The sequence below is a fragment of the Triticum dicoccoides genome, chromosome 1A (genome assembly GCF_002162155.2).
Source record: "Triticum dicoccoides isolate Atlit2015 ecotype Zavitan chromosome 1A, WEW_v2.0, whole genome shotgun sequence".
Lineage (NCBI taxonomy): Eukaryota > Viridiplantae > Streptophyta > Magnoliopsida > Poales > Poaceae > Triticum > Triticum dicoccoides.
In genome coordinates, this window is record NC_041380.1 from 483,079,893 (window position 1) to 483,093,438 (window position 13,546).

The following is a 13,546-nucleotide window of genomic DNA, read 5'->3' on the forward strand; positions in this document are numbered from 1 at the left end:
AGGCGCGCCCTCCACCCTTGTGGGCCCCCTGTTGCTCCATCGAGGTACTCCTTCCTCCTATATATACCTACGTACCCCCAAACGATCAGATACGGAGCCAAAACCCTAATTCCACCGCCGCAACTTTCTGTATCCACGAGATCCCATCTTGGGGCCTGTTCCGGAGCTCCGCCGGAGGGGGTATCCATCACGAAGGGCTTCTACATCAACACCATAGTCTCTCCGATGAAGTGTGAGTAGTTTACCTCAGACCTTCGGGTCCATAGTTATTAGCTAGATGGCTTCTCTCTTTTTGGATCTCAATACAATGTTCTCCCCCTCTCCTGTGGAGATCTATTCAATGTAATCTTCTTTTTGCGGTGTGTTTGTTGAGACTGATGAATTGTGGGTTTATGATCAAGATTATCTATGAACAATATTTGAATCTTCTCTGAATTCTTTTATGTATGATTGGTTATCTTTGCAATTCTCTTCGAAATATCAGTTTGGTTTGGCCTACTAGATTGATCTTTGTTGCAATGGGAGAAGTGCTTAGCTTTGGGTTCAATCTTGCGGTGTCCTTTACCAGTGACAGTAGGGGCAGCAAGGCACGTATTGTATTGTTTCCATCGACGATAATAAGATGGGGTTTTTTATCATATTGCATGAATCTATCCCTCTACATCATGTCATCTTGCTTAAGGCATTACTCTGTTTTCATGAACTTAATACTCTAGATGCATGCTGGATAGCAGTCGATGAGTGGAGTAATAGTAGTAGATGCAGGCAGGAGTCGGTCTACTTGTCTTGGACGTGATGCCTATATACATGATCATACCTAGATATTCTCATAACTATGCTCAATTCTGTCAATTGCTCAACAGTAATTCGTTGACCCACCGTAAAATACTTATGCTCTTGAGAGAAGCCACTAGTGAAACCTATGGCCCCCGAGTCTATCTTCATCATATTAATCTTCCAATACTTAGTTATTTCCTTTGCTTTTTTACTTTGCTTTTATTTTACTTTGCATCTTTGTCATAAAAATACCAAAAATATTATCTTATCATATCTATCAGATCTCACTCTCGTAAGTGACCGTGAAGGGATTGACAACCCCTTATCGCGTTGGTTGTGAGGAGTTATTTGTTTTGTGCAGGCACTAGGGACGCGCGCGCAACCTCCTACTGTATTGATACCTTGGTTCTCAAAAACTGAGGGAAATACTTACGCTACTTTGTTGCATCATCCTTTCCTCTTCAGAGAAATCCAACGCGGTGCTCAAGAGGTAGCACATCTCACATGATGATCGGACATGGTTTAGTTGATATGGATCACGTGGTCACTTAGATGATTAGAGGAATATCTATCTAAGTGGGAGTTCTTAAGTAATTTGATTAATTGAACTTTAATTTATCACGAACTTAGTACCTGATAGTATTTTGCATGTCTATGTTGTTGTAGATAGATGGCCCGTGTTGTTGTTCCGTTGAATTTTAATGCGTTCCTAGAGAAAGCTAAGTTGAAAGAAGATGGTAGCAACTACACGAACTGGGTCCGTAACTTGAGGATTATCCTCATTTCTGCACAGAAGAATTACGTCCTGAAAGCACCGCTAGGTGACAAACCCGCTGCAGGAGCAATGATACGTCTCTGTTGTATCTATAATTTTTAATTGTTCCATGCCAATATTCTACAACTTTCATATACTTTTGGCAACTTTTTATACTATTTTTGGGACTAACATATTGATCCAATGCCCAGTGCCAGTTCTTATTTGTTGCATGTTTTTTGTTTCGCAGAATATCCATATCAAATGGAGTCCAAAAGGGATAAAAACTGACGGAGATTTTTTGGAATATATATGATTTTTGGGAAGAAAAATCCACGCGAGACGGTGCCCGAGGGGGCCACGAGGGAGGGGGGCGCCCCTGACCCTCGTGGCCACCCCGTAAGGCGGTTGGTGCCCTTCTTTCGCCGCAAGAAAGCTAATATCCGGATAGAGATCATGTTAAAATTTCAGCCCAATCGGAGTTATGGATCTCTGGGAATATAAGAAACAATGAAAGGGAAGAATTTGAGAACGCAGAAGCAGAGAGAGACAGAGAGACAGGTCCAATCTCGGAGGGGCTCTCGCCCCTCCCACACCATGGAGGCCATGGACCAGAGGGGAAACCCTTCTCCCATCTAGGGAGGAGGTCAAGGAAGAAGAAGAAGGAGGGAGGCTCTCTCCCCCTCGCTTCCGGTGGCACCGGAGTGCCACCGGGGGCCATCATCATCACCGCAATCTTCACCAACAACTTCACCGCCATCATCACCAACTCTCCCCCCTTCTATGCAGCGTGTAATGTCTCTCTTACCCACTATAATCTCTACTTAAACATGGTGCTCAACGCTATATATTATTTCCCAATGATGTATGGCTATTCTATGATGTTTGAGTAGATCTGTTTTGTCCTATGGGCTATTTGATGATCAAGATTGGTTTGAGTTGCATGTTTTGTTATTGGTGCTGTCCTATGGTGTTCTCCATGTCGCGCAAGCGTGAGGGATCCCTGCTGTAGGGTGTTGCAATATGTTCATGATTCGCTTATAGTGGGTTGCATGAGTGACTGAAACACAAACCCGAGTAAGGGGGTTGTTGCGTACGGGATAAAGAGGACTTGATACTTTAATGCTATGGTTGGGTTTTACCTTAATGATCTTTAGTAGTTGCGGATGCTTGCTAGAGTTCCAATCATAAGTGCATATGATCCAAGTAGAGAAAGTATGTTAGCTTATGCCTCTCCCTCATATAAAATTGCAATAATGATTACCGGTCTAGTTATCGATTGCCTAGGGACAAATAACTTTCTCGTAACAAAAAGTTCTTTACTAAAAACTAACTTATTTGTGTCTTTATATAAACAGCCCCTACTTTTTATTTACGTAATCTTTATTATCTTGCAAACCTATCCAACAACACCTACAAAGTACTTCTAGTTTCATACTTGTTCTAGATAAAGCGAACGTCAAGCGTGCGTAGAGTTGTATCAGTGGTCGATAGAACTTGAGGGAATATTTGTTCTGCCTTTAGCTCCTCGTTGGGTTTGACACTCTTACTTATCGAAAACAGTTGCGATCCCCTATACTTGTGGGTGATCAAGACCTTTTTCTGGCGCCGTTGCCGGGGAGCAATAGCGTGGGGTGAATATTCTCGTGTGTGCTTGTTTGCTTTATCACTAAGTAATTTTTATTTGCTGTTCTTAGTTGTTCTTTATCTTTAGTTATGGATATGGAACACAAAATACCAAAAAAATAGGTGTACTTGCTGCTCATGGAGATGAGGAACCTCCTAAAACCCTTGATGCTGGTTATGTGAAAGATATTATGTACTACTTTAATAATCCTGAGAAAACCCCATTCAATTATGTAATGGTAGTAACGTTGGATCAACGTGAATACTTTAGGGATTACTGCTTGACACAAAAAGGAAAACTATTACGTGATCAAATTCATATATTGGATTGGTATGCTAGGCAACTATGCTTGAGATATGATTATACTTGTTGCTCTAGGATGAAGGCTCCACACCTTCCTTTTTATGCGAATTTAATGATAATAAAACCTTAGCTTCTTATGCTAATGATATATATGATTACTATGATGTGGAACAAATAGAAGAATTTTTTGCTTTTATGGGTGCTTATGAAATTGAATCTATGTTTAAAGAGTTTGAAGATTTTGATGATCTGGTTTATAGACCTGAAAATTTAGCTATCCTTAAATATTGCTATGAGAATTATGAATACAATTACGATATTAATGCACTTATTGAGAAAGTCTCCGTTGTCCAAGAAGAGACTGAAAGTGCTAGTGATCGACTAGAGGGGGGGTGAATAGGCGATTTTTATGGAAGTCTTCAAAACATGGAAGTTTCGAAGACAAACGATAGAAATAAGCCTATTACCATGCAGCGGAAGGTAGACTACACTAGGAAAACCATAGTCAAGTATTCAATGAAGTGAAAGCACAATGACTAATAGCAGCTAGGCAGTAAGGATCAGGTAGGAAGATATTGTGAAGCCAATCAGAACAAGCAGTCACTCAGTGAAGACAAAAGATAATGCAATCATACGATGGCTTCACAAGGACCAACAGTAAGTAAAGGGAAGGGAAGGATGAAACCAGTGACTCATTGAAGACAATGATTTGTTGGACCAGTTCCAGTTGCTGTGATAACTGTACGTCTGGTTAGGGCGGCTAGGTATTTAAACCTGAGGACACACAGTCCCGAACACCCAGTCCTGAACACGCAGCTCAAGACACCCAGTCCTCACTGTATTCCCCTTGAGCTAAGGTCACACAGACCTCGCCCAATCACTCAGGTAAGTCTTCAAGGTAGACTTTCAAACCTTCATAGACTTCTTCACCGGCGATCCACAATGACTCTTGGATGCTCAGAACGCGATGCCTAACCGGCTGGAGGATTCACAGTCCTCAAGTGTAATAAGTCTTCAGATCGCACAGACAGGAAGACTTAAGTGATGCCTAACACTCTTTCGCTCTGGGTGCTTAGGGCTTTATCCTCGCAAGGAATTCTCTCTCAAAGGCTTCGAGGTGGGTTGCTCTCAAACAACAAAAGCCGTACTCTAACTCTGAGCAGCCAACCATTCATGGTTGTAGGGGGTGGGCTATTTATAGCCACTAGGCAACCCGACCTGATTTGTTCGAAATGACCCTGGGTCACTAAGGAACTGACACGTGTTCCAACGGTCAGATTTCAAACACACACGGCAACTTTACTTGGGCTACAAGCAAAGCTGACTTATCCAACTCTGGAAAAGATTTGCTCTCATAGTCTTCACTCGAAGACATAGGATTTTGGTTAAGCATCACTTCAGTCATTCTAACTGGTTCTCTTGGACCCCACTTAACAGTACGGTGGTTCCTATGACTCAACAAAGAAGAAGAAAATGACGAAAGAACAAAGTCTTCGTGCTCCATAGTATTCATGCGATGTCTTCTCTTGTCATAGTCTTCAATGTGAATGTCTTCACATACCACCTTTGTCTTCAATGTCTTCTTACATTTTTAGGGGTCATCTCCGGTAGGAAAACCGAATCAATGAGAGACTTCTACCTGTGTTATCCTGCGATTCTCACAAACACATTAGTCCCTCAACTACGTTTGTCGTCAATACTCCAAACCAACTAGGGGTGGCACTAGATGCACTTACAATCTCCCCCTTTTTGGTGATTGATGACAAACTAGTTGAAGTTTTCAACGGGGAATAAAATATGTGAAATTGTAAAGGATAGGTTATTGTCTTCATAAGTGGAAAAGGCTCCCCTTGAAAATGTGCATATAAGTAATTTGCTTTTGGTATGCAAATGCACATGGCAGGTTGTACTTGTGGAGATCCTCTTCAACTTATGATGACAATTCATCATGCATGAAAAGTATGTGAAGATAATGACATGCATAATGAAAAATGGACGTCTGCAAAATGATCTAAGTGCGGAATTTATCGTCGCACATGCGGAATTTATCATCGCATCACAGTAAAGCAAATAAGTAGCAGACGACCATCGAGTTTAAGTGTTACAACTCAAAGAACCAAATGTATAAAAAACGAGAGTTGTAAGCACTTGGCAAAAGTAGCAAAAAGTAAAGCAACCACCCATATGGACCCACTTGAAGACTATCAACTCATATGCTTCTCCCCCTTTTGTCAGTGAGGACCAAAAAGGTTTGAAGACATAGAGAGCCTACTCGTTCCCATGAGGTGCAGGCGAGGCAGCAGGGTCGTCGGTGAGATCCGGTGGTGCAGAGGAACTTGGTGCAGTGTCGTCACGCGCTGAAGTTGGAGGAGGTGAAGTTGCATCATCTTGGTCATCGATGACTCTGGCATTTACGGTCGCAGCTGAGGACGAGTATTCAAAGTCTTCAAGTGAGGGAGTCCGATGCAAGTGAGCATTTCTGGGAGGAGTTGAGTCAAACTTGAAGCGTTCGGTGAAGCCATCGTCGTGCAGATCAGCTTCAGCACTCGGTAGGGTCAAACTCTTCCACAACCTCCGACAGGTTTCATGAGTGACAAAGGCATTCTTGGTGGCCAGATTGCGAATGCGGTTGACATCCACCAAGAGGCTTTGCATCTGACGCTTAAGCCAGTTGTGATGTTTGTCCTGTTTCTGATGTAGCGCGATGAGAAGCTCTCGGTCATTGAGGACATGAGATCGTCTTTGAGGCCTTTGCGCAATGGTGCTACCAGTGGCATCAGTTTGAGCACGAGGGGCACGTCTATTTTTGGCAAGGGGATAAACACGAGACACTACTGGAATTCCTTCAATGGGCTGGGTGAAGCTTTGGTGATCAGCATTGTGAAGATAAATGGGATCCTTAGCAGGCTCTGGGTAAATGGCTTCAACTGACAGATCAACCTCGGGCAAGAATATAAGATGATTGCGCGTAGACGGCTGATAGTTGAAGGCTGAGTGACGCTTGATCAGACGCATGACCCATGGAGCATAGAATTTCAACCCAAAGATGTCGGAGCCAGACGCAGCCAACTGCCTGATGAAGAAGTCTTGAGCATTGAAGTTGATGCCATTGAAGATATAGAAAACCAAAGTCTTCATTGCTCCTTCAAGCTTCGCTACAGATGGGTGTCCTTTGACAGGCCATAGAGTCTTCCTGATGATGTGGTAGATGGTGCGAGGCAGGTACTCTAGGTCTTCAACAAAGAACTCAGATGGGTATTCAGCGTCGTGAGGCAGAGGCTTCATCATGCTCAGTATTTGACTCATGTTGGGTTCTGGCTTCTGAAAGATGCTTTCCAAGGCATTTTGATGTTGTTGACAACCTGGTTCATAGTATTCACCAGGAGTGTGCAGGCCTGTGAGCTCAATGATATCAAGAGCTTTAGCTTCATGATGGACATTGCCTGTCATCCACTCAAGGACCCAAGTCTTCGGATCCCTGTTGTAGCCTCGAATATGAAGAGTGGCATAGAATTGAAGCAGCAATTCTTCATTCCAGTGCTCCTTGTCAGTGATGAACTGCAATAGACCAGCATCTCTGAAACAGTCCAATGCTTCTTCGAGGCAGGGCAGACCAGCTATAGCTTCAGAGTCGAGGCGCATATGTGGAAATATGCGCCCTTGATTGTATAGGAAATGGGAATAGTAGCTGCGCTGCTAATAGCTCCAGAACCGATCTGAGGAAATGCGTGGTCTGGTATAAGGGTTCTTGGAGCTGTTGAAGAAGGTATTATGTGCGATGAAGCCATTCGCATTGAAGACCCCAGGTGAAGTGGCAGTGCCTGGGAAACGTGGAAGTCTTGGCTTGGGCTTCTGGACTTGAGGCCTGTGCTCAATGTGGTACTCAAATTATGGACCAGCAGCAGGCGGAGGAGTCAGAATGGGCCATTGAACCATAACTGGCTGACCACGATCAAATGCCAGCTCCATTGTGTGAGGTCTTGGAGGGGGAACAGGGGCATTGGCATTGTCTTCATGGGCTTCAGGGGCCACATTGATTTCAGGTGCAGGCTCCACATTTGCTTCAGCCATGACTACGTCATTGGCTTCACTGGTGTTGGTGGTGGCAGCCTCAGGATTCTCAACCTCCACTTCAGAAGCTGGAGGGTCGGTCACGTTCTCCTCGAGAACAACTCTTGACAGGGGTGTAGCAACTCTTGGGGCTTCTTCTTCATCGGCTGATGCAGCCGGAACATCTTCAGCAAGTTTGGCTTCGGATTCAGACACGTGCATTGTGGGAGTGACTTGGGGTCTTGGTCCTTTGCGAAACCTGCGTAATGCAGGCGACGCTTGTGGAGATGGAGTGTGCTGGGCCACAAAGTCATCATCATCTTGTACTGTTGGGGTAGTTTGCGGTTGGGGAGAGCTTGGAGTGTCTTGTCTCTGTGGGTGATCAGCCCACGATGCATCCTGAGCAGTTGGCGTTAGAGGACGATCAATGCTGATGAGTTCGCTGTGCGTTAGCACAGGCGATGATACCAGTTGGTGCTCGATCTGAGGAAGGACTTCATCATCTTCAACATTGTCATGGTGACCAATGTCTTCAGCAGCGGTGGGGTCAACTGCTGGAATGTCTTCAGGAGCCTCTGTGGAAGCAGGCTCATGAACAATCAGTTGGCGCTCGTGGTGTTCAGATGCAGGGCGAACCATTGAGATAGGTTCAACAACTAAGGGCTCTGTGGGAGCAGCCCGATCCTTCTTGGTTTTGCGCTTCTTCTTAGAGGGAGCAACATTAGAGGCTTCAGAATTTTTCCTCTTTCTGGCTTCAGCCTCAGCAGTCCTCGTCTTCTTCAGTTCTGAAGCGGTTGACCTGACCTTTGGCTTCGAGCCAGTCATGCTGGCTGGGAAGACAATGGGATGTGCTTCCTGCCTTGGTGCTTCGGGTTCGGCCACAGCTGCCTTCTTCTTCTTCTTTGCAGCCATCCTGGGATCGATGCCAGGATGACCAAAAGCCTTGTGCTTCTCAGCCTCATTGTAGGCTTGCACACACTTGTCAGCCAGGCTCTTCATGCGCTCACGAGAACCTTGAGCTTCTTCATGCTTCTTGAGAAAGGCTTCTTTGAGCTCGTGCAGCATGATCTTAAAGTTTTTGACATCTTGCACGCTGAGCTTGGCCATGTGCTTCTTGAACTGAGCCTTTTCATAGTCAATTTTGTGCTTCAGCTTAACTATGCGCTGAGCTAGAGCTAGCTCAGAAGCAATGGTGCCAGAGAAGGTGACGCTGAGGCCAATTTGAAGTTGCAGATCCTCAAAGCTGAGATTGGGGGTTTCAAACCACTCATCAATGAAGTTGTGGATGATTGCCACGTCAAAGAGAGGCAAATCATTGAAGATTTCTGCTTCTTCCTTGCTCTTGATCAGTTGCTCAAGAGCGTCATCTGCAAGATCTTCATTGCTGGACAGATCAATGGCGTCGTTGCGTAGAATAGCAGCAGCAGTCAGTTCTTGGCTGGTGTGTTGCAAATGCATCTTTACTCTCGAGGGCTTGGAGATGCATGACAAATCTTCAGACTGCACACTGTCTTCAGGAGGTGCAGTAGCCAGTGGCTTCGCCCGTGAGATTTTTGGTGCTGAGGCAGGCTTTGAAGCTTGAGGCTTCTTCAGTTTCTTTGGCTTCGGCGGTGCAGGCGCTTCATCAGATTCAGCGTCATCTGCAGGCTCATCCACGGTTGTCCCTTAAACCTTGATATGAGTGATGAGACCTTCTAGGTTGTAGAAGGGCCCAACCAGATTGGGTTCAGCTTCTTGTGTGCCATCAGCACGTGGCGCAGAGGGGCCTGGGTTGAAGTCTAATCCCAATGACTTCTTGTTTTCCTTGGCAGAGTTCTGTGCAAACTGATAGTTGCGCTTGAAGAGATTGTCTTTGCGACACCATAACAGAGAGGATGGGTCGGCATTAGCAGGCTGAGGTCCACGAAGCATGCATGGGTAAAAGCCTTGAGCAATAGCTTTGGACTGTGATTTGGGCTGAAGACCTTTGTATAGGATATCTCCCCATGGGCCCTTGATGGCACTCTTCTCAGCATATTTGTCGGTGATGAATCTGTACTTGAACCATTCCTCTGCCCAATGTCTTCGAATCCATTGGATTCGGTTCTTGCGTTCTCCATAGGTTTCTTATGGATTTGACTTGTATTGCTCATACAGATCTGGTGGCAGGTCCTTAGCAGTGTTTCCACGGTGCTGTCTGCCTCCCTTCCTTGTAGATTTCTCTGTAGCCATGAACTTTAAACTGAATGGCTTCAACACGTTCAAAGGTTTCAAAGGCTTCCGGCTGCGGGTTAAACAAGAACTGGCTTCGGGAGAATTTATATGATGTTGTAAGAATTCTGCAAATGAATGCAGTGTTGGAAATATGCCCTAGAGGCAATAATAAATTAGTTATTATTATTATATTTCATTGTTCATGATAATCATTTATTATCCATGCTAGAATTGTATTGATAGGAAACTCAGATACATGTGTGGATACATAGACAACACCATGTCCCTAGTAAGCCTCTAGTTGACTAGCTCGTTGATCAATAGATGGTTACAGTTTCCTGACCATGGACATTGGATGTCATTGATAACGGGATCACATCATTAGAAGAATGATGTGATGGACAAGACCCAATCCTAAGCCTAGCACAAGATCCTGTAGTTCGTTTGCTAAAGCTTTTCTAATGTCAAGTATCATGTCCTTAGACCATGAGATTGTGCAACTCCCGGATACCGTAGGAGTGCTTTGGGTGTGCCAAATGTCACAACGTAACTGGGTGGCTATAAAGGTACACTACAGGTATCTCCGAAAGTGTTTGTTGGGTTGGCATGAATCGAGACTGGGATTTGTCACTCCATGTAAACGGAGAGGTATCTCTGGGCCCACTCGGTAGGACATCATCATAATGTGCACAATGTGATCAAGGAGTTGATCACGGGATGATGTGTTACGGAACGAGTAAAGAGACTTGCCGGTAACGAGATTAAACAAGGTATCGGGATACCGACGATCGAATCTCGGGCAAGTATCGTACCGCTAGACAAAGGGAATTGTATACGGGATTGATTGAATCCTTGACATCGTGGTTCATCCGATGAGATCATCGTGGAGCATGTGGGAGCCAACATGGGTATCCAGATCCCGCTATTGGTTATTGACCGGAGAGTTGTCTCGGCCATGTCTGCATGACTCCCGAGCCCGTAGGGGCTACGCACTTAAGGTTCGATGACGCTAGGGTTATAGGGAAAGTATGTACGCGGTTACCGAATGTTGTTCGGAGTCCCAGATGAGATCCCGGACGTCACGAGGAGTTCCGGAATGGTCCGGAGGTAAAGATTGATATATAGGAAGTATGGTTTTGGCCACCGGAAGTGTTCCGGGCATCACCGGTAGTGTACCGGGACCACCGGAGGGGTTCGGGGGTCCACCAGGTGGGGCCACCATCCCCAGAGGCCTACATGGGCCAATAGTGGGAAGGGACCAGCCCCTAGGTGGGCTGTGGCGCCTCCCACCAAGGCCCAAGGCGCCTCCAAGAGGGGAAGAGGGCAAACCCTAGGGCAGATGGGCCCTAAGGCCCACCCTAGGTGCGCCTCCCCCTCTCCCCCTCTCCCCCTTGTGGCCGCCACCCTAGATGGGGTCTAGGGCTGCCGCACCCCTTGGGGTGGGAACCCTAGGTGGGGGCGCAGCCCTCCCTCTCCCCTATATATAGTGGAGGCAAAGGGGCAGCCATACACACGAGAACATCTCCTTCTTGGCGCAGCCCTACCCCTCTCCCTCCTCGTCTCTTGCGGTGCTTGGCGAAGCCCTGCTGGAGTACCACGCTCCTCCACCACCACCACGCCGTCATGCTGCTGCTGGATGGAGTCTTCCCCAACCTCTCCTTCTCCCCTTGCTGGATCAAGGCGTAGGAGACGTCACCGGGCTGTACGTGTGTTGAACAAGGAGGTGTCGTCCGTTCGACACTAGGATCATCGGTGATTTGGATCACGACGAGTACGACTCCATCAACCCCATTCACTTGAACGCTTCCGCTTAGCGATCTACAAGGGTATGTAGATGCACTCTCCTTCCCTTCGTTGCTAGATTACTCCATAGATTGATCTTGGTGATGCGTAGAAAATTTTGAATTTCTGCTACGATCCCCAACAGTGGTATCAGAGCTAGGTCTATGCGTAGTTTCTATGCACGAGTAGAACACAAGTTGTTGTGGGTGTCGATTTTGTCAATTTTCTTTCCGTTACTAGTCTTATCTTGATTCAGCGGCATCGTGGGATGAAGCGGCCCGGACCGACCTTACACGTACTCTTACGTGAGACTGGTTCCACCGACTGACATGCACTAGTTGCATAAGGTGGCTAGCGGCTGTCTGTCTCTCCCACTTTAGTCGGATCGGATTCGATGAAAAAGGTCCTTATGAAGGGTAAATAGAAATTGGCATATCACGTTGTGGTTTTCGCGTAGGTAAGAAACGTTCTTGCTAGAAATCCGTAGCAGCCACGTAAAACAAGCAAACAACAATTAGAGGACGTCTAACTTGTTTTTGCAGCATATGCCATGTGATGTGATATGGCCAAAAGGATGTGATGAATGATATATGTGATGTATGAGATTGATCATGTTCTTGTAATAGGAATCACGACTTGCATGTCGATGAGTATCACAACCGGCAGGAGCCATAGGAGTTGTCTTAATTTATTTATGACCTGCGTGTCAACATAAACATCATGTAATTACTTTACTTCATTGCTAAAGCATTAGCCATAGTAGTAGAAGTAATAGATGACGAGACAACTTCAAGAAGACACGATGATGGAGATCATGATGATGGAGATCATGGTGTCATGCCGGTGACAACGATGATCATGGAGCCCCGAAGATGGAGATCAAAAGGAGCAAAATGATATTGACCATATCATGTCACTATTTGATTGCATGTGATGTTTATCATGTTTTACATCTTATTTGCTTAGAACGACGGTAGCTTAAATAAGATGATCCCTCGCAATAATTTCAAGGAAAGTGTTCCCCCTAACTGTGCACCGTTGCGAAGGTTCGTTGTTTCGAAGCACCATGTGATGATCGGGTGTGATAGATTCTAACGTTTGAATGCAACGGGTGTAAGCCAGATTTACACACGCAATACACTTAGGTTGACTTGACGAGCCTAGCATGTACAGACATGGCCTCGGAACACGGAAGACCGAAAGGTCGAACATGAGTCATATAGAAGATACGATCAACATGAGATGTTCACCGTTGATGACTAGTCCGTCTCACGTGATGATTGGACACGGCCTAGTCGATTCGGATCATGTTTCACTTAGATGACTAGAGGGATGTCTATCTGAGTGGGAGTTCATTAAATAATTTGATTAGATGAACTCAATTATCATGAACATAGTCTAAATTGTCTTTGCAAATATGTTGTAGATAAATAGCTCACGTTGTAGCTCCCTGTTTCAATACGTTCCTAGAGAAAGATTAAGTTGAAAGATATTGTAAGCAATGATGCGGAGTAGGTCCGTAGTCCGAGGAGTGTCCTCACTGCTACATAGAAGGCTTACGTCTTTGATGCACCGCTCGATGTGCAAACCCCTACAACGTCGTCTGTGGATGTTGTGAACACCTGACAAACACATTCTGATGACTACCTGATAGTTTAGTGCACCATACTTTACGGCTTAGAATCGGGATTCCAATGACGTTTTGAATGCCATAGAACATATGAGATGTTCCAAGAGCTGAAATTGGGATTTCAGGCTCATGCCCATGTTGAGAGGTGTGAGACCTCTAACAAGTTCTTTTGCCAACAAGATGGAGGAGAATAGCTCAGCTAGTGAGCATGTGCTCAGAATGTCTGGGTGCAACAATCACTTAAATCAAGTGGGAGTTAAACTTCCGGATAAGATAGTGATTGATAGAGTTCTCTGGACACTATCACTAAGCTACTAGATCTTCGTGATGAACTATGACATGCAAGGGATGGAGTTGATCCCGGAGCTGTTCGCGGTGCTTAAGACCGCAAAAGGTAGAAATCAAAGAAGGAGCATCAAGTGTTGATGGT